The 23,578-nt window shown below is 38.1% G+C and overlaps 1 pseudogene; it reads right to left on the bottom strand.

The window, feature by feature from the left end:
- Window positions 1-3,118: 3,118 nt before the first annotated feature.
- Window positions 3,119-21,791, bottom strand: LOC139142053 (alkaline phosphatase-like; annotated as a pseudogene).
- Between the last annotated feature and the right edge of the window lie 1,787 nt (window positions 21,792-23,578).

Here is a 23,578-nt window from a genome sequence, read left to right as displayed (position 1 = left end):
CTGCCCATGAAATTGCTACTACGGTCGTCAAGAAAAAATCGTCAGATAAAGCTAATCCTGTCCTCCAAGTTCACGTTTCGCCTGCTACTTATAGTTCAGTCGAAACCGTCCACCAACCATTCAGTGTCATGACTATGCTGTATAGCACAATGTCAACTGCCAAGACAACAACGCCTGTTTTCGAAGTGACGCCAAACGAAATGGTAACGGCTCATCTGACATGTATCATAATAGTCTTGATCAGTCTTTTTATCGTGATTGTAGTTACAATCATGGCAGTGTGTGTTCGAGGGCGGAGAACACCAACGTCACGGAAAACGGGAATGAATCTTCAAGTCGACCCTGAAAGTATGAACGAGTGTCGAAGGGATAAAGCCATGAACAGCAACATTGCAGACAAGGTTCATTATGACGTATCGTCGCCAGTGATTCAAATTTGAGATCGGCTAAAACTATGAGTGTGGATTCCTGTTGGAATATGAGACTGGAGAAACTCTGCTAACTGAGGACGTCACCGTTGGTGGCGCAACTGATGTTACTTCGCCCACGTTGCAAACGTTACAGTATTACAACAAACACATCTAACTATGATCCTTGTTTTGCATTTGCAACTGATCCTGCAAACGAAGATGACAATAGATCTACAACTGTTGAGGGATTACTTGACGCTGAACTTGACATTCAGGAAAGTGCTATTATCAATCGGACGAATGGTTCGACACGCAGAATAAAAGAAACCCCCATGATTTATTCTTTATGGCACTTTTCAAAAGCAACTCGAATGAAAGCAGATTTAAAAACTTTTCAATGACTATGCTTTTCCATCGTCAAATTCCCAAAACGCGGATATACATAATGGTTTCTAACAATTGCTCATAGAAGAACGATTTTTCTTTTAAAATTAGACATGTTTACACAAATCTAGGAAATAATCACCTATGCAAAAGAAAATTCATCAAGGAAAGGTTCAAATGTTAAGGTTTTTCCCATCTTATCACCGTATTTGCAATATGTACCTGAGGGTCATTATATACAAATAATCGTCTTACACAAAAGGAGTTTAGCCGATGATTTGGGCTGTATTTATTCCAGTGTTGCATGTCGGTACTAATAGTAAGGATATATGATTCATTAATATTTGAACAAAAACGGTTAATTCAGATTGCGGCATTACTTATTATAGCCGGTAAAATGTTTCACATTTCGTGACCAATAACAACTCAAATGTACACGCATGAAGGCAGGAGGTGACGATATTTTGATCCAAGTTCATAGAACCATTTATTAAAATCGAAATGCATTATAACGCATTTACAAACGCTGGTGATTGAAAATTGTTTTCTTAGAATAAGTTTTGAAATTGATCCTTTTTTTATTGCTGTGGTTCTTGTCATTTCTCATATATTCAAACAACCGACTGTACAAATAAAATTCAGTACATTATAACGGAAACTATCTTCAAGTTTCTTTTTCTCATTTTTTGAATCATCGCATTCCATTAGATTTACAAACATTCTTAGGCTGGTTCAACTAGAACGTTTCATTTTCTTGTTTTTCTTCCCTGTAATGGCCACATTTTTTTATGTAAACAAACTGACAACACATCATTGTCTTATTTAACCATGTCACAGATCTAAAAGAACGCACGGCAAGACATTTTAGGTCCGGAACAAGTTGGATACATTGCACTTATTTAAATATATTCCGGACTTGTGATGCTGACTTATTTGTCATGGTCCTTCATTTGAAAAATAGAATGTGTACATATCTAATAATGCAACTTTGTTAAAGGTACTTCTGAATATTTTTCATAATATTTGATCGATATAATTGCATACATCGGCTGTCAAACTGTGATAAAACACCATTTTTATTGTTTGCTTATAAATCCACATATATTTGCTAAACATTCACCACGTACCCTTCATGCAACCCTCGCCTCACCGTAGGCCTGCAGAGTAACTTAGTAGAGCTTTTAATCATGCAAATCATGTAAGCCTGACAGTTTTTCGCAATTATTCTTGATATTTTTCACATCACTGGCAGTAGACTAAATTTTATACTGACAATTGATATAGAATAATTAAGGGGCAGTTTTTATGCGGGTAAAAACTAATATTTAAGATATGGTGACTAATATTTAAGATATAATTACAACACCAGCCTTCACACACAACATACTGAGTTCAATGCTTTCGACAAGTGGATGCCCCGGCTAAGAATATTCAGCCGTCAAAATGGAAAACAAAACAAGAACTAATAAAAAATCAAATCGATTAATACTGTGAATGCCGACATGATTTTAGGAGTCGAATAAAAGATGATTAAATGACAAAAACAATGCAAACAAATTAAAATAGCACAAAATTCTCTAAGATTACGATACAATTATTAGAAATTGTTTACTTTCGTTGGACGTACAGGCGAAAAGATTTATTAGTATTTGAACAAATATTTTAGTTTTATCTCCGACCAATATGGAGGTTTACGTAGACATTTCTAGGAAAGGTATGGATGCAAGCAGGTACAACTCCTGTGCTGACACGATTGACAAGCGAATCAAAGCAAAGGCAAATAGAATGTAATTTGGCGTGGTATGGTTAACATGTTCCGACTTCTTGTCGTCCTTATGTCAACATCTAAGTTACACATGCAATGAACATGACTTCTCTGTATAGCAGGATTCACAACAGGAATGTTGATAATGACATTGTCATATTCGACGGGTAGAAATAAGTAGATTTATAGTTTATTACTCATTTAAAGCCTTCTCTAGATGTAAAAGACAGAATGGTAATTATTGGGAAACAAGTTGCAATGCATGTAACAGCCAGTAGAGTGGCACCCAAGAACACTGCCCAAGTCCGCAAGAGCAAGGGAGAGCACAGAGCGCCCTCCATCGACGGTTCGTGTCAAATCCCTTCAGTTATTCTTTCACCGACGATAGTCGAATTTTCACAGGCCTGTGTTTTAAAAGTGGTCATAAAATCATTATTCACATACACCAAACATTCCATAGTTCAAATTCTATGCAAACGAAGTCGACATTTGTTTATATGTATTTATTATTTTGAGCTCAAACACAAATATGATAAGCTTACTTTTTGAAACCATATACATCCGCATAGAGAGGAAGATTTTAGTAAAAAAGAAATAAAAAAATTACAGGAAAAAAGTAATCAAAATAAGTGACAAATAACCAGAATGAAACTGAACATTAAATTAAAAGCAAACACTTATGCAATTCTTTTTAAACTCTAATCATAAATATTATAAAGTGGCAATGAATCAAAACGTGCATTGCTTGTGCAATGCTTGTCAGGTTCCTAATATCTTATTTTCTGTCTAGTTAATCGCAAGGGAATATCAACAAGAACTTAAATTGATTTGGGTTTAAAGACAAAATCAAATACAGATGCCCCTTTTAGACAGTTTTTGTTGATTAAATGTACAATACAGATATCGGCATAAGAATAATCATCAAAGCTTATCTTTAAATCATAGCAGAAATATTTAGTGTAGTTACGCCGAACAGTTTCTAGCTCGTCTGAGTACACTCATACATTATTAGGCATACTGACTATTTCACGTCAATCATTCAATAGACAGAGACAGCTCAATACTAATATGGCATGGTCCGTTCTAGAAAACATATCTTATTCACGCATGACCCCTTTTCTTCTGCTTACAGTGCATTGCTATAATTCCATGACGGCAACATCGGAAGTACATTAGTCTGGGTCAACGATTGTATGTTATGAATACTGATTTTGATAATCTATCATGAGACCCTGTTCGGGTATGACCACAATATTTTGATAAGTTGCAGGGTTCCTGTCGTCTTCGGGACTCGGATTTGAAGTTATATGCTACATCTACAAAATTGTAATATTGGCCTAGTTCTTTTTCCATCTCACTACAAATCCCAGGAAGTCCAAAGACAGCACCTAATGCTCTTACTCCAGGACTATAATTTAATATGATACGAAACTCTAGTTTAAAGGGAGGTGTCCGTCAGAACTGCGCATGTGTGACTCATTGTCACGATACACGATATCGATGCATTACTTCATCATGGCTTTAACACATAAATTTTACGATGTACATGAAAATGCATATATTAAGATTTCAAAACGGGCATTCATACAAATCATGTTCTTCAATCCAGAAAACGTTCATGCTCGGGTTTAACACTGTGTCAGCGTTTTGTTTATTGGACATTAGACAATATATGGAAAATTTTAGAGTTATCTGCTAATGAGATCATTCTTACATCTTGAAGACAATAAAAACAAACAGCAACGATATCTATTTTACATAAGTTTTTTGTAGTATTTTTGGATTTGTTAATAAAAAAACGCTATGATTAAAGTATGGTGTCCTTGAGGCCCCTCGGTGTTTTGTATTGCTGCTTAAACGACTACGTTCATCCTGAAAGTCTAGGAGAATATCTTGACTGCTTGCATGACCAAACCTCCAGCGAGACATAAGACCTGAGCGGCAGAAGCGCGACTCACTGTGCCTGTAATGATTATTAGAGGTAAAAAATGGAAATCAATGTCATTTGAAAAGTTGAGTGTCATTGTTCGTCATACATAGAGCACATGCTTTCTGAATCTACACATAGTAACTGAAACGGTGATCATTTCGTGTAGGTTGTAAGCCTATGAACATGCATTGATTCCCGGAGTACCCTACCTTACATTGGACTCTCAAAACAAAGTCATGATATTCAATTTTGATCGGTTTATTGTCTCTAGTGATGCGATGATAATGCATGAAAGTCCATGGAACACTTATAGAAAAGATCAGCCAGATTCTATTATAAGAGAATCCCTCCCATTAATTTTCTTTCATTAGCTATACTTTGTTTTGTTTTGTTTTTTCATTCCGCTTCATTAATTAGTAATACTGCATTTAAAAAACTCCAGGCAAATGTGTGCGTTCGTTCTCTCCCATAAGGGGCTCATGTGATACGTACCTGCTGAAATCGGGACTGCCGGGACTTCATTTCGGGATTTGCAGTCCTCTTTGTATTCCTCGAGACAAGCGGCGTACTTGATGACGTGAGCGATGTAATTCTGCTCGTGGACGTTTTGAAACAAGTGAGAGTAAGGCCCGTCGGCGTGGAGGGAAGCGTCCTCGCCAGCATGGGTTTCCCAGTCCCGATACACAAGTGCCTCCTGGAGGTAGTCTGGCGCTTCTGCGCAATTTAAACAAATAATAAAACCTTTCGATGTTCAGCACATGTAACTGAAGATCAATATTAAATGTCAACAACTTCAAATTGGCACATTCTGAGTCTCAAGTCATCATATTTCTTGCAGTTTCTGCAGAGCACACGGTTTTGGTAACACGTCAACAAAGCTATCATGATAAAGATCTGTGCTTGTTTAGTACCTTAGGATCAAACGGGCGAACATCGGGCATTTGATTGATTAATCAAGCGATCAATTAATTAAAGTTCAAATACCTGGAATTTTTTATGGTATTTTAATTATTGTTATTTTAGAAAAACGAGTATATTTCTTCTTCTTCGGACTGATATTGGAATACGAAACAGTACACAGCTTAGCAACCGCAACGCGTCGAGTACAAAGTGCAATTCCAAGTGTTGTCGGATAAATTCGAATCTGGTCCAGAACTCGATTGCCAACAGTAACATTTAACACTGACAGTGTTCATTCTTGAAAATGTCGTGGTGTATGTCGCGATCGTGCTCCGGACCAAACGTTTTCAGGTCGCAAAAAAGGGATAAAGGGTTGTCGATAAACTGAACACAGGGGCGTCTCGACATGATTTTAGTATCTTGGGACAAGAAACCATAATCTATACAAACAGAAATAAAACGTTGGAATATAAATCAAAAGTTATAGCTAAAAGACCTTTCATTACAGATCATTATGGAGGGCTTGCTATTACATTATCATATAATTAATGACTCTTTACCTGTGTCAACGTCAGTGATGTTAGGCCTGGTACCGTTCACCCTGAAGGATTCTTGAATCGCCAGTGCGTTTGGTCCGTTGGTGTAACTAATAGTGGTATAAGGCAGGCCGTCGTCTGCTATTCCACCGGTTTTCCCTTGAAAACACATAGGAAATGATTACATCACGGTAAACCGCAAAATGTCCAAATACACTGCGCATGCTTCCCTTAAACTTCAAGTTACTTTATAAATTCTTTGATATGGTCACTTTGAGATTCTCATTTCAAACGTTTAACAGAGGTTAAACATGTTCTCTTAAAGAGCCAGTAGCTGTAACATTTGATGATATTTTCACATTTTTGTCTTTAATGTTAACTGGAGCGTTTTGTTCTACTCCCAAAAGGATATCGAGATGAACAGTTTTCAGATTGTCAGCTCAGCCTGTCCATGAGTTGACTGCATTGTTTTTGTTGACGAGTGAAAACTGGTTCGCACAGGAACACAGATGTAAACGACGATAATGCATTTTACACTTATGGACGCCGAACTGACAAGTTAAATTGTCGCGTTTCAACATAATTTGGTGAGTAGAACAGTTACTTGCAATTGGCTTGCTAACAAACAGTGAAAAATCATCAAAAGTTGAGCTACTACATGGCCTTCGGAAGACATTCTCTCAGACTTTGGTATGCTTGAATAACTTCAACATTAACATTTGCACTAAAGAACTTCAATATGCTTATATGGATGGTATACACAATAATGTATTTGATCGCTGTTTATAATTGACTTTTCTCAATACCTAAAATCGGATTTCCTCGCTTTGGGTAACCGTTGATAACGTTTACGTGACTATGATCAGCTGTTACGATCACCAATGTGTCTTTCGTGTGTATCATCTCCAGGCCCTTCTTGACAGCTTCATCAAACGCTATTGTATCGACGAGGGCGTCATAAGCACGGTTTTATGGTGAGCGTGGTCGATTCTTCCTCCTGTTCGTGGGATATCAAAAATAACTTTGAAACCCGGATGATGGATTAAATGTGCTTAAACAGAATAATGTATTTGTGTGAACCAGCTCGTACACTCTGAGAGAGAGAGAGAGAGAGAGAGAGAGAGAGAGAGAGAGAGAGAGAGAGAGATGGACACAGACGGCGAGACGCGGAGAGACACGCAGAGCTACACACAAAAACAGGCAGACAGACAACAAAGAGAGAAAGAGACAGGACAGAGAAACAGACAGGGATTCAACGTTTCAGTTTGAAAGTAGGCGCTCCCTGACTTCGTTCCAAAGACTCACAATGTATCTCATTCACTGACTCTTTGATTACCGAGCAGCGGTTTCGATAGAGAGGTGGCTACTAACCTTCCACAAAGAGAAAGAACCCTTCGTCATTTTTACTCAACATCCGTATGGCTTTTTCCATCATCTCTGTAATGCTTGGTTCCCCTGCAGTGTCGTTTGCCCTGTTAGCTTCTTATTGCATGTGGTCATATTCAAAGAGACCTGTCGTGTAGAAAAGAAAAAGAGTTTCAATTTAGCACTTTGAGACGAGTTTTAGTTGTTTTTATCTATTTAACATAATCACCTGCCTGAGGAGTACTTCTCAGAAAGTGCTGTAGACGTCTACATAAGTAGCATTTAATAGACGCCACCTGATTCTCAGTTTTATTTTGTTTCAGCAAAACTTTTCTATTAAGTAGCTAGACGCTGTATGTCAACGTTTCTGTCACTGAAAGCACATAAGCCTTCGAAACCAAACTCACACCCTGTCCCGTTTACTAAGAGATTGATTTCAGATAAATTTCGCCAAAATTTCAAAACCTTCTCCAACAAGTGACGTGACATACTCTCTTTTTAGCTTGGCCTTAATCTATGAAACTGAGCTAAGTTAAGGTAGTATGCACCTCGAAAGTGAAAGACTTAAACTTTTGCTCTAACTTTCCTCAAGGAATCTTTTAATCATTCTCTTTCAAAATCAAGAATAAAAATAGGGGGTCACCGTGCAAATTTTGGTACTAGAGAAACAAATTACCCAAGATTTACCGATATTAGAAATTCAAAATGGCCGCCATCCCTGTGTTAATTCTATGAAGCAAAATAAAAATTTTCGAATTTCGAAAAGGTAAGCCGGTGAAAAGTTTTCTTTCACCAAGAGCTTTAAAATGAACCCCCACATGTGGTATATCAGAAGAGAATTGTATAAGTTTGAGAGTCGAACGTCTGTCCCCGAGGTGCGTTCTACCTTAAAAGTGAATATAATATTTCGTATAACTCCCTCCTCTTACCAAAGAGATAATCAGTACTTTCGGGGTCAACAGCGTCAAAGTGTGTTTTATTCCACACGTATTCAGCGCTAAATCCATCGGGTAGATTGCTTTTCCATTCACTGATGAGATCTCGTCCGTCTGTTCGGCGTCCTTTCAAGGAACTGTCCTCAGGATCTTCAGTGGCGTTTGTCATAAATGCTCTCCTACCGCCGCCCAATACCACCTAGAGCGAGAGACAGACAGACAGACAGACAGACAGACATACAGACAGACAGAGTGAGTAAAAACAAGCGAACCATGATATTATGAAAGCCCATAAGGGATATTTTTTGAGAAAAAAATAATTATTATCTCGTGCGCACGATATACTATCTTGGGCGCATGTGAAAGTATCTTGAGCGCACCAGATAGTATCCCTTGCGCACCAGGTACTTTCTCGTGGCCACGAGATAGTTTCTCGGCCATTGATTGTAGTTCATTTTTGTCAAGTGAGTCTATATATGGCACTAACCTTAAAGTCCATGGCCCTTTCTACCAGTTGAGCGGCTATGTCGACGCAGCCTTCGTCCGCTGAGTGTTCCCATTCTCGATCGGCGCTATGCGCGTACACAGCTGCAGGCGATGCGTGTGTAATTCTGGTCGTTGTTACGATGCCGGCAGCTTTGCCTGGATGTAAAACGGCGTGAGCAATGTTAGTACGCTGAATGGTAAATCACCTTGACCAATACTCATAACTATACCTTACAACTTTCTGGGAAAATATCCCATCTCTTCAAACGATTGCCATGGACATTTTCTATCAACTATATTTTTGGTTCATATCGAAAGAAGAGTTGATTAAACTTGCAAATCAGAGATCGATAATGGAAGACATCGATTAGACGATTGGTAGTAATTATTTTTTGTTGTCCATAAAAGTCAGTCTTCTTATAGAAGATTATTTGAACAGGAAGTCGGGAAGTTTATCAATACAATGCCTTAATACAAGTTATCATCAGCAGTACTACTGCGTGAGTTTCAGTGGGAGGTATCCTTCTAAGAAAAGCAACACTGTATATAATAAAGTCACATTTAGTTAGCTCGGATCCCTGTACATTCTGTCAAATTACATCAGGAACGTTGGCACATCATTTTGTTGATTGTAAGTTTTCCAAAAGTAAACGGAATAAACTGTAAAATCATGGAACTAATTCCTGAATTGTCCTGAAAATCCTCTATGTGAGCAAATAATTCCGTGAGATGAAGAATGGTCAATCTTAAGTATTGTTATTCTGTATAAGAAATGCATTTATGAGTATAAGCTGAAGAAAGAGTATCTAAGCTTACAGCTGTTAAAGATATACATTAGGCATATCCAAAAGTAAAATCGATAAGCACTGAAAGAGGGCTTGGGCACTACGTGTAAATATGTTGAGAAATGGCAAGACTTAAATGTATAGATTGTTGATGACATTTTGACACTGGACCTGACCCATATGCCTCTGTAATTTCCTAAAGTTCTTTTAGTGGTAGGATTATACATCGTCTTATCCTTTCAATGTGGTGCCTGCTTTTCTTTGAGTGTTTTCATGTTTCTTAAAAAAATGAAAATTTCCCCAAATTTATTGAGTGATCTTAAACATCATGATAAAGATAAGTATAGTATTCTGCTCTCTTTAGCCGCAGTCACTGTTTGCATTTCTTGGTCTACTTTCTATAAAAAAATGAAAAACCACAAAAACCAGAAAGTTGACTACATTTACGTTGAAATTTCAAAATGTCCTGTAATATTTACCTTGACGAAGAGCCATGTCAAATATCGAGTCGATTTCTGCTGCCTTGGTAGAGCTGCAGTTGGACTTAATCACGGAATCGTCCACGCCGATCACTCCTCGTTTAGTTTTGACCCCGCTCAGAATAGCTGTTGCCGTGCCAGCAGAGTCTGCTACCTGGTGGTCAGTATTGTACGTCTGTAAAAAAAAACAGAGTGGCGGAGCGTTAAATTGATTTAAAATATTAATAGAAACACACAGGACAAAACACACATCAGGGAGCAGTGAATTTCTATCATTTGATTGTTGACGAAATTTAATAGTAATTACAAATGCCATTTGGATCTGACAGAGCAGTGAAATTGTAATACTCGTATCCTATTGACATTATGTTCGGCGAAAGTACAACAGCGTGTAGCCTGTAGAGAACTATTTGGATTCTTGGATACACTGAGCGATTAGGGTAGAATTCGCATCGGGGACAGGATTTGAAACTCTCAAATGTTTTAAATTTTTCTGGTCTGCCACTTGTGGGGGTTCATTGTCACCGTCTTATTTTTGTGAAAATGGAATTTAAATTGTTTTTTTCCATAGAGTTAAAGAAGGCATAGCAGCCATTTTGAATGGAATATTGGTAAATTTAAGGTTATTTGTTTTTTTATTACCAAACTTTTCACAATTACCCCTTAGTTTTTATTCTCTGATTTTAAAGTTTTCTGAAGAAGGTTTGAGAAAAAGTTTCAAAGTGAATTGCAAAATAGCTTAGAATTGTGCTAGGGTGATAAGAAAAATGTTTCTTGTGATAGAAAATATCGCCAACTGCATTCCTTCGATAAATTTTGCGACAATTTAAGCCAATACGACGTATACTGTTCTCACTTACAGAAAGCGTTCAGCGTACGAAACACCAATCGTTGTGCCGACCCGTACACATTTTACCGAGAAAAAACTATCGTTAGTATTCTGTGCAGTTTCATTGACGGGAAATGTCATAAAGGCAATATAAGAATGTTCAAGCAGTCAGTGGACGGGTGAGTTTTTCAATGTGAGCGCGGCAACACTGATGATATTTACTGTGGCACAGTAAACGTCGTCGTATTGGGTTAAATTGTTGCAAAATTTATCGAAGGAAACGTTTGTAATGAATGCAGATGGCGTCATTTTCTATCGCCAGAAACGTTTTTTCTTATTACCCAAGAACGTTGTAATTCCAAGTTATTTTGAAATTAACTGTAAGTCTTTCACTTTCGACGCGTAGTACCTTTAAGCAGTGGTCATTCGAGATCTGTATAACGTTTTAATGACGTAAATTCGACCAACCTTTATAAGGCAAGAGCGTGGTAGTGTCTCCAAGGTTAAGGAGCCCTCTTCACCTGTTTTACCTTCCAGCTGACCTTTGTAAATTCTTGCCGATGTTATTGTAGATATTCCAAGGCCGTCCCCCATAAACATGATCACATTCTTTGCGATGTTGGTATTTAGCTTTTCCAACTTTAAAGTCTTCTCTAAGTCTTCTTTGGCCCATCGGTTCCAATCGTCCGCGGCTACAAAGACATTGGTCAAAGATATGTGGTCATGGAGGTTCACACTCGACCAAAAAACCAACTCGGCCATAATCCGACAGGCCAAAATTAGTCTGCCGACCAGTCAATTGGCTATGTGCCCGTTTCCAAAACGACCCGAGAACATCGAGATGGATTTCAGATCGATTTTGCCGAATTTCATAACCTTTTCCAACATTTCTTAAAATGTGTGAAATTTCTTAAAATGTGTGAAAGTGAGCATGCGTGAGTGACTGCAGTGAGTGCTTCACGAACTCTACAACGTGAGGAGCGGTCTCAGTCAGAAAAATGTAACAACTTAGCCGGCTATTGAACCACTCTTTTTTGAGAGTGGGGATTTAGCCGAGCGGTTCTCTCTGTGGCCTCTCCGCTAGGCGACTGATGCCGTATGTTGTGGGTTCGAACCCGATTGAAAACTAGCCGTATTTTCTACTCTGGGTTGGTAGCTCTGCTGGTGGACAGAATTGTCCCCGAGGTTATCGTTCGCCCGGTTAAAGCGATGTATTCGTTGCTTCGCTTCGATAAAGTTTGTATGTGCGATGTGTGAAAGTGAGCATGCGTGAGTGACTGGAGTGAGTGCTTCACGAACTCTATAACGTGTGGAGCGGTCTCAGTCAGAAAAATGTAACAACTTAGCCGGCTATTGAACCACTCTTTTTTGAGAGTGGGGATTTAGCTGAGCGGTTCTCTCTGTGGCCTCTCCGCTAGGCGACTGATGCCGTATGTTGTGGGTTCGAACCCGATTGAAAACAAGCCGTTTTAATTTGACTCTAGACACGCTGACATAAAAACGGGAGTGATTGAAAACATTACCCTGGTTACAGACATTTGATATCAAACAGGTCAACCCATTAAAGGAACAAAGTCACCCATTTTTCTGTGAATTTTGTTTGATACGAGATACTACTGATATTGTTTGACATGTTGAAAGATACTGAATGAATGGGTGACCATGCATATATTCGATCCTGATTTTAGACAAATTAAACGAAACCATGGCGAAAATGAATTAATAGTCATGACCATTAATTCATTTTCGCCATGGTTTCATGTACCGTGTCTAAATCCGAGGTCGAATATATATATATATATATATATATATATATATATATATATATATATATATATATATATATATATATATATATATATATATATATATATGGTCACCCATTCATTCAGTATCTTTCAACATGTCAAACAATATCAGTAGTATCTCGTATCAAACAAAATTCACAGAAAAATGGTCGACTTTGTCCCTTTAAGGCTGCATTCACAAACATCTCTGGAGGGGTGGGAGAATCATGACGGGTGACTTGAAAATATCAAGGGCATGTTTTGGGAACTTGAAAGAATTTGGAAACTTAAAGGGGGACTCGAAACAAAACTGTCTCTGATTGATATGAAATATCTGTTAGGATGCCAATTTTAGGCTTTAAAGTTTGGCTAATTTTTGAGTGGTTTTGTTTTGTGTATCCACTGCAGTTTCTTGTTCTACTGCCTGAAGCGTAAAAGAAACTCAGGTTTTTAACTTATCAAAACATTTGTCATCAATAACAATGATCTTTACAGCTGCATATACATAGTGTTTCCTAAACAGAATTCTGTTATTCTAGCATGCTATGTTTGTACATCGAGGGAAGTGAACCTGTTTCTAAACCTTTGTTATGTGATCGCAAAAGGGACAATAGCTGTACTGTTGACCTTTATTTACGGTTAGGCTCTTATTTGTACAGAGAGCGCTAGTATTGTTCATCAAGAAACTTAAAACAGCGCGCCTAAAAGTCAACAATTAAAAAATACACATATATATTAATTATATATTTACACATTACAGATATAACATTTTTGTGAGGGATATTATTCAATAGTTTATCTGTAGGCTACCATGAGAAGTGAAGTTGGAATTTTGAGTGAAATTCCAATATCATATTTGTTGTTCACATCTGAACTTCAAATACCCTATTTGAATAAAGTGCATTTGTATCAATTGTCAAACAGTTATAAAAGCACATAGTTAGATACTTTAATGTTGTAAAATCCTTCATTGTTTTCTCACAGGCTCCAATGTATAGTGAATCAACATTTTCGATGAAATTACACAATCAAATTTTATATACACATATGCAATTGCTACCATCTAAGGAAGTAAATTTACAGTATATCAAATATCTAACGTTTTTATATGCACAGATATTGCTTGTTTTATATTGGAAAATATTGTTCTTGGTATGCTCATAGACTACCATGAATAGTGAATCAACATTATCAATGAAATACACACGTATGTATGTATTTGATAGATATGTATGTATGTACGTATGTATGTATGTAGGTATGTATGTATGTATGTATGTCAAATACACCAACCTATACGAATAGACATACAAGCGTATATATATACATGCGAAGAAATCAAGCAATTACTCACTGACTGAGGCAAGGCAAAGTGACCAGGGCGATGCACTTTTCAAGAATACGTACCAGAAGGTCAATTCAGGAAAATTTACATTACTGTTTGGGGTTAAAAGTGAAAGCGGGTCTCGTCAATACTAAATGTGTTGAACACATAGAAATGCTGTAGGAAGCTCCCGACTACGCCTTCCGCACTGGCACCCACAAACACCCACAAAAACCTTCTATTTGTTTCAGTTCAATGTTTTGTCAATTCAGTTTGTACAATTTTTAAGTACAAAAAATGAGTATTTGCTTTAATTCAATGTTCTGTCCGTTCAGTCAGTGCAATTTCTTATCTTTATCTTTCAGTTCAGTGTTCTTTCATTTTAGTCTCTACAATTTTTAAGTTCATTGAAGTGTTTCATCTAGGATACTACACCAGGACAAGTCACCTCTACAGGAATTTGAGGAGGATTTTAAAGTTTTGGGGGGATTTAACTGAAACATATACTTTACACGTAAGTTTTAATGTTGCATGATGTCACTTGTGATACACACACTACAAGCCATAAATCACTTGTTTACGCAATTCAAGCTGCTTGCTGCAAACACCATCCTCCATAAGATTTTTTCAAAACCCAACAAATTTGGGTATCACTGTTGTGAATTTATAGAGTTTTCCAAAAGTGGCGGGTGGCTGATTAATATACATTCCCACTGTACCTGCAAGGGATATTGTTTTCATTTTAACTGCACTATGGGCACTTACACAAAGCAAGAAAAAATCTTGAGTAGTTATGAAGGAATGTTTTGTAGCTTCTGAAAAAAAATAATTTTCTTGTTTGTCACGTTTTAACTGTGCCTATATGATCCCTAACCACTGTAAAGTGTTTATCAACATTGCCCTATACAAACAAGTTAGATGTCTATTTCTAGTGACCTAGCTGATCTAGTAGTCTTGTGCGCAGACTAAGAAAGTTAAAACGAACATATTAGGCGGTCGAACTGGTCTTCGGCAAAATAAAAAAAAACAAAGGCTGGTTGTCACGGTGTGTTAACTTTAGGGTTTATTTGCCTGAAAACAAGGCAGTGTTTGTTCATTTAATTCCAAAACTTGACCCATTGGCATCACAGCTTGCTTGTGACTTTCATTGCATGCAGTCCCGTCACAGTGCCAATGCCATTCACTGAACTCCGGGACTGAACCGAACACGTACGTTTCTGTTACTGTAACGTCTAATTTTGCGTGTCGATTTTTTCTACCAGATTTATTTTCATAGTGTTGTGGGCATTCATACCATGCGCTAAAACTTCAGTTGTCTCCTTTTATCAATCCTATACAGATAAATGGGACACAGAAACCTAATCGAGCTAGGTCTTCACTGGCTGACAGGCATTCATATGCAAAATCAACCTACCGAATTCAAATTGTACCGATAACGGGTCGAATGCATCGAAGTGTGACACCTATGATATTTGATATGCCATTCCGACAAACTCAGTGCAGTGCGCGATGGGACGCCCCTCTCATGTACACTGAATTGGCGGCGCCCACCACACCAAAGAGGAGGAACAGCGCACTCGCGCAGCCTAGATGACAAATACATGCTAGGATGATCGCCTCAGAGGCGGCGCAAATAAAAGTGTTTTTTTTTTAATGTCGGAGCTGACATTTACGGTCGGTCGGGAGATGAGAAATACAAGAATTAAAAATATCGCCCTAAGACGATTTTGCTGAGACGTGTTTGCAAAATTTCCTGTGCATATCGGTCCATGAGCTCTAATGTTACACCTTGCCCTTTTTAGACTTGAGCATTGCAACCAAATGAGATAACGAAGTATGTATAAAAATCCTCTGAGAAAAGTGCTATGTGCATTTCTGGAGATTGGCCTACCTTGCGAAGCTCCTTGGCCTATGAAGCAGGTACTTATAAGGGTTAGGAAGAATCTCGCACGTACACACCGAGCCATTGTCATTGCTTTACTGCATTAACGTCTGAGATGCTGTCTGCATGAGTTCCAATGACAACTGTCGATGCGTCACGATGCAGCGCGATTGAAAAAGTCAAGTGTGCCCTTCGAGGTGTATACCAAATGCCAATCACAATAGAAACAATTTGACCGTCTATCCACTAGCCGTGGAATTCAAACACGTGGCAAAGGAAAACGTATCAGCTATATTCTTTTATATGATGCAACATTTTCGGCAGTAAAGCAGGACAAATCTACATGCCCGTTGAAGGGTAGCTGTCAGGTCAAGGGTGTGGTTTACAAGGCCAAGGTATCAGCGGGAGACAACACGGAGAAATTTTACATCGGCCTCATTGATAACACCTTGAAGACGCTTTTCCCTAATCACATGCAATCGTTCCATAACGAAAAACGGTCTGTGTAGGTTTCAAAATGTCGTAACCAAAACAAATATTATTTTAATTTTGACCCCACCTACAGATAGAATGGTACGTCTCTATCACATAAATGGGAGTCGAGCTAAGAATTCTTTCACTTCTGTGTGGGGATTGAAGGATGCCTGAAACTTTATATATTTATATATATATATATATATATTATATATTTAAACTTTATATATATATATTATATATATATATATATATATATATATATATATATATATATATATATATATATATATATATATATATAAGATTGACTTACTTATTTATGCGAAAACAACGTGTATGCTTGTTAAACATCCGAAAAAATAAGAAAAGGGCCGCTTTACAAATTGCTTTTTGTTCTGACCAATGTAATTTATCTTTCTTTCAAGCTGGTGATATTCGTTTTTGTGTCCGGTCGGCAGTCGTCAGCTCATACCGCTTACCTTACTTAGAAAAGAAACTGGTGTAAGTCAGGGCAGATAACTCATACTTCGGTTGTCTGAATAAGTGAAAGTAAATCATCGCCAAATGTGTACCTTCTTGTAATAAACCCAGGACGCTGCCACAGCAATACACAAGAGTTCCCTCATTCGACAACTTTTCTCCATAAGTACAAAATATAGAAAACAACGAAACGTTATTGCAAGTGGAAAGGAACAGTTGACATCCAAGGTAAGAAACTTTAAGAATAAAGTTTAACATCTCCAGGCCAATAAAACCTCCCAAAAGTTGACATCCAAGGTAAGAAATTTTAAGAATAAAGTTAAACATCTCCAGGCCAATAAAACCTCCCAAAACCGTAACACTCCGTCTGAGATTAGTATAGCCGGACTGGTGTGATGTTTATTACTTATAGGCGTCAGATAAAAGGTGTTTGAAAATTTGAAGATTCGCATATCTATTGAAAAAAATCACCCTCTTCTTTAAAAGATACACCCACCACAGCACAAAGATCCAACACTAGAAAAATGTCAACACCGTGAATTCTATTCACGTAAATAACAACTTAGGGACTCCAGTTTGTTTCTACCTTCCTACAACTTCAAAGGATTTTTTAAAAATTGCAACGCTGACCTCTTAAGGTAGACGTCATACGATAAAGAAGCTGCGGCCTTGTAATATAACTAACCCACTTCAAATACTTTGAGCTGTTTGTTTATCAATGCGTGACCATCCGAATCAATTTTCATTTAGTGCCTCGCCTAATCATGTGGCTTTGCATCTTTGCCCATGACCCCCACAATCTGTTTCACTCCGATCTCATTTTCTGAACTTCTACGGTCAACCTTGTGGGAGTTGACAACTTCACTTTGCTGCTTATAGATTTCAGGCGACTGTAATGATTACATCGAAAAAATGAAGACACAGGCTTAAGTACATTTGCCTAAGACATCGCAGATGAAGTTCGTGCGTCGAATCCGTCTCTCTGATCCTTGTCGACCAAGTTAAATTAAAAGATAATAAGCTATGACCTGTAGCTGCTCGTCAATTTGTGTAGCAATGTGAACCAATATGGCTGCAGGCGACCATTATGATAAAGTTATTACCTAATGGTACATAGCAGTTGTACTATGATTTACTTTTTTCCGGTAAGCTTACAATATATGGCGGCTTGACGATAGTTTTGAAGAAAAAAAATTAGCATCCAGATTTTTTACTGGGACGTATGCCCGAACAGCGGGTCCCACAGAAAATTGATATAGAGACAATATATATGGCATACATATGGATATCTATTGGTGTCGCGATATGTTTAATAACGCTGCTAGATGGCAATTTAAGCTCACATTTGGATTATGTATATATACCAATTGAGAGCTTATATTATAGGTCAGCGGGGTCTGTGTGTCTGTGTGTCTGTGTGTCTGTATGTATGTATGTATGTATGTATGTATGTATGTATGTATGTATGTAAAATACACCAACCCATACGAGTTGACACATATGTGTACATGTACACATGCGAAGAAATCAAGCAATTACTCACTGACTGAGGGGTGGTCTGAAGAAATAAGATTTCAATCGTGATTCCTCCACCCCCTCACTATTATTTGTTAACGCAGCTGAATAAACTACATTACAGCTCGCTCTATATAAAAGACAGTGTGACTTTGCAGCATGCGCACCATAATGAATCAATTAAAAGTTAAATTTGAGTGAGATTCATGTACCACTAGATCGGGGAATTCAAAGGCAAAGTGCCAAGGGCAATGCACTTTTCAAGAATACGTACCAAAAGATCAATTCAGGAAAATTTACATTTTACTGTTTGGGGTTAAAAGTGAAAGCCGGTCTCGTCAATACTAAGTGTGTTGTACACATAGATATGCTGTTGGAAGCTCCTGACTACGCCTTCCGCACTGGCACCCACAAACACCAACGCGCCGCTACAGACACAAGCCTTAGGGATGCCCCTAACTTGTAACCCAATGTCCCGGTGTTGTTTCTGTTAGGGTGTGGCATGGCGATATGCACATCTATCGCGTGCCAACTTTCAGTGACAACGCTACGACTCGTCAGCAAGAAAGAGGTGGGGAAGATAAGGGTGACCCAATTTTTTTCGTTTCTCATCTCCAGAGGAATACTCAAGCAGGGCTGGCGGGCGAAATTAAAGACAAACAATACCAAAAAACCTCTATTTGTTTCAGATCAATGTTTTGTCCATTCAGTCTGTACAATTTTTAAGTACAAAAAAATGTGTATTTGTTTTAGTTCAATGTTCTCTCCGTTCAGTCAGTGCAATTTCTTATCTTTCAGTTCAGTATTCTCTCATTTTAGTCTCTACAATTTTTAAGTTCATTGAAGTGTTTCATCTACGATACTACACCAGGAGAAGTCACCTCTACAGGAATTTTGAGGGGGATTTTAAAGTTTTTTTTTGGGGGGGATTTAAGTGAAACAGGTACTTTACACGTAAGTTTTAATGTTGCAATGATGTCACTTGTGATACACATACTACAAGCCATAAATCACTTGCTTACACAATCCAAGCTGCTTGGTGCAAACACCATCCTCCATAAGATTTTTTTGAAAACTCAACAAATTTGAGTATCACTGTTGTGAAATTATAGAGTTTTCCAAGAGTGGCGGATGGCTGATTAATATTCATAAGCATTAATATTCCTGAAAAAATTGTAGCATATTTTTTATGCTATAGTATTCTGTAGGTTTGTTTGTATTCTTAATGTTTGCTTTCTTAAAGAGACACTCCCACTTGGTAACATTTTTAAAACACATTTTTTTAATGCCAGCGGTCGATATTTGACATGGCGACTGCGCGCGGATCGCGAGATATCGATAAAAACATGTCCTCAAAAAGGTTAAAGTTTGAATTCCGGTGGCCCACCTAAATTCAGTTTCCGAACATTGAACGTTCGGCACTGGGGCCATTGTCAACTAAGCTATGGAGTACGAGTCTACGCTTACGCTGCTGTACGCCATAGCAGTACCACTCGCGTGGGTGAGCGGTCATGTCCCATGGAGAAAGCCGAGTCCTACTGACTCGGCAAAAAGACGAAAAACAAAGTTTGCTGATTCCACCAGAATTCGCATAGGTGACTAGCACAGATAGGTGCGGTTGATAGTATGCATAGTGGCCGCCGCGTGGTATGAGCGCATTCCACACGCGGCGGCCGCTATGTATCGAACCACGCGTAACTGTGTGGCAGACGACAAAATGTAGTCATCAGAGGCAACTAATATTTTATACGTAAAAACTGATATCTATGTGGTATTGTTTTAAAATTTAATACAACTGATTGAGAATAATGAAAACGACAAAAACTAAGGAGAAGTTTTAAAAAAGAATCACCAGAGGTAAAGGCATTGATAATGATGTATATAAAGTCATCGCAGTAGGAGGTAAATTAATTGCGTCATTCGAACGTTTTTGGACTCCTTAGAATATCGTCAATCAGCACAACAACACACTTTCGGGGGATTTCGGGTCATAACCAGAAACAATCGTAAAACTTCGGGATGTGAAAAATACGCTCGGGAAATGACATGCTTTTATCGATATCTCGCGATCCGCGCGGAGTCGCCACGTCAAATATCGACCATTGGCATTAGAAAAAAATAGTGTTTTAAAAATGTTACCAAGTGGAAGTGCCTCTTTAAGGCTTGAACTACATCCAAGCATAAAAAAACAGCTAGCCATTTCCACTGTACCTGCAAGGGATATTGTTTTCATTTTTAACTGAACTGTGGGCACTTACACAAAGCAAGAAAAATCTTGAGTAGTTATAAAGGAATGTTTTGTAGCTTCTGAAAAAAATAATTTTCTTTTTTGTCATGTTTTTACTGTGATTATATAATCCCTAACCACTGTAAAGTTTGGATCAACATTGCCCTATACAAACCAGTTAGCTGTCTTTTTCTAGTGACCTAGCTGGTCTGGTAGTCTTGTGCGCAGACTAAGAAAGTTAAAAGGAAAAAAAAAACTCAAAGGCTGGTTGTCACGGACAGTTAACTTTAGGGTTTATTTGCCTGAAAACAAGTCAGCGTTTGTTCATTTAATTCAAAAATTGGACCCATTGACATCACAGCTTGCTTATGAATTTCATTGCATGCAGTCCCGTCACAGTGCCAATGCCATTCACTGAACTCCGGGACTGAACTGAACACGTACGTTTCTGTAACAGTAACGTCCAATTTTTCGTGTCAATTTTTGCTACCAGAATTATTTTCATAGTGTTGTGGACATTCATACCATGCGCAAAAACTTCAGTTGTCTCCTTTTCTCAATCGTATACAGATAAATGGGACACAGAAACCTCATCGAGCTGGGTCTTAACTGGCTGACAGGCTTTCATATGCAAAATCAACCTACCGAATTCAAATTGTGCCGATAACGGGTCAAATGCATCGAAGTGTGACACCAATGATATTTGATATGCCATTCCGACAAACTCAGTGCAGTGCGCGATGGGACGCCCCTCCCATGTAAAATTGGCGGCGCCAAGCACACCAAAGACGGGGAACCGCGCAATTGCGCACACTAGATGAAAAATACATGCCAGGATGATCGCCTCAGAGGCGGCGCAAATAAAAAAGTTTTTTTTTTGAAATTTCATGTCGGAGCTTACATTTACGGTCGGTCGGGAGATGAGAAACGCAAGAATTAAAAATGTCGCCCTAAGACGATTTTTCTCCCTAAGACGATTTTGATGAGACGTGTTTGCAAAAGTTCATGTGCATATCGGTCCATAAGCTCCAATGTTACACCTTGCCCATTTTAGACTTGAGCATTGCAAGCAAATGAGGTAACGCAGTATGTATGAAAATCCTCTGAGAAAAGTGATACATATGTGCATTTCTTTGAGATTGGCCTACCTTGTGAAGCTCCTTGGCCTATGAAGCAGGTACTTATGAGGGTTAGGAAGAATCTTGCACGTACACACCGAGCCATTGTCATTGCTTTACTGCCTTAACGTCTGAGATGCTGTCTGCATGAGTTCCAATGACAACTGTCGATGCGTCACGATGCAGGGCGATTGAAAAGGTCAAGTGTGCCCTTAGAGGTGTATACCAAATGTCAATCACAATAGAAAAAAATTGACGATCTGTCCACTAGCCGTGGAATTCAAACACGTGGCAAAAGAAAACGTAGCGGCTATATTCTTTTATATGATGCAACATTTTCGGCAGTAAAGTTTTCAAAAAAAGTTTTGCAAATTACCTAATATTTAATATATATATATATATATATATATATATATATATATATATATATATATATATATATATATATATATATATATATATATATATATATATATATATATAGCAAGAACGTAGCAACTAATATCGGCGAGAAATTCATTCATCTTGTTAACAAAAACTCTTATAAGATAACTCCATTAAATCTTCAATAGAAACACAATTAAAGTGAGTTACAGCTGTACGAAGAATATGGTTAGTATTATCAAATCGCATAATATGAGGGTAATCACTGGAGACCAGCGAAAAGATCGACCAACTGATTGTAATTAGCGGGACAAATCTACATGCCCGTTGAAGGGTAGCTGTCAGGTCAAGGGTGTGGTTTACAAGGCCAAGGTATCAGCGGGAGACAACACGGAGAAATTTTACATCGGCCTCATTGATAACACCTTGAAGACGCGTTTCCCTAATCACATGCAATCGTTCCATAACGAAAAACGGTCTGTGTAGGTTTCAAAATGTCGTAACCAAAACAAATATTATTTTAATTTTGACCCCACCTACAGATAGAATGGTACGTCTCTATCACATAAATGGGAGTCGAGCTAAGAATTCTTTCACTTCTGTGTGGGGATTGAAGGATGCCTGAAACTTAAGTAACAGATATTATATCTATCTATCTATCTATCTATCTATCTATCTATCTATCTATCTATCTATCTATCTATCTATCTATAAGATTTATAAGAGAGAGAGAGAGAGAGAGAGAAGAGAGAGAGAGAGAGAGAGAGAGAGAGAGAGAGAGGGAGAGAGAGATATACATACGATGGTATCAACCGGGACTCGAACCCACAACGCACGGCACCCAATCACCTAGCGCAGAGAGAGAGAGAGAACACATATAAGATTGATTACTTATTTATGCGAAAACAACGTGTATGCTTGTGAAACATCCGACAAAAATAAGAAACGGGCCACTTTACAAATTGCTTTTTGTTCAGGCCAATGTAAATTATGTATCTTTCAGGCTGGTGATATTCATTTGTGTGTCCGGTCGGCAGCCGTCAGCTGAGACCGCAAACCTTACTTAGAAAAGAAACTGGCGTAGGTCAGGGCAGATAACTCATGCTTCGGTTGTCTGAATAAGTGAAGGTTAATCATCTTCAAATGTGTACCTTCTTGTAATAAACCCAGGACGCTGCCACAGCAATACACACGAGTTCCCTCATTCGACAACTTTTCTCCATTAGTACAGAATGTAGAAAACAACGAAACGTTATTGCCAGTGGAAAGGAAAAGTGGACATCCATGGTAAGAAATTTTAAGAATAAACATCTACAGGCCCATAAAACCTCCCAAACCGTAACACTCCGTCTGAGACTATTATGGCGGACTGGTGTGATGTTTATTACTTATAGACGTCAGATATTAAAAATTTGAAGATTCGTGTATCTCTTTAAAAAAATCACCCTCTCCTTTTCAAAGGCACACCCACAACAGCACAAAGATCCAACAAAAATGTCAATACCGTGAATTCTATTCACGTAAACAACAAATTAGGGACTCCAGTTTGTTTCTACCTTCCTACAACTTCAAAGCGTTTT

The sequence above is a fragment of the Ptychodera flava genome, chromosome 10, assembly GCF_041260155.1.
Source record: "Ptychodera flava strain L36383 chromosome 10, AS_Pfla_20210202, whole genome shotgun sequence".
Lineage (NCBI taxonomy): Eukaryota > Metazoa > Hemichordata > Enteropneusta > Ptychoderidae > Ptychodera > Ptychodera flava.
This window is presented reverse-complemented; position numbering and strand designations above follow the sequence as displayed.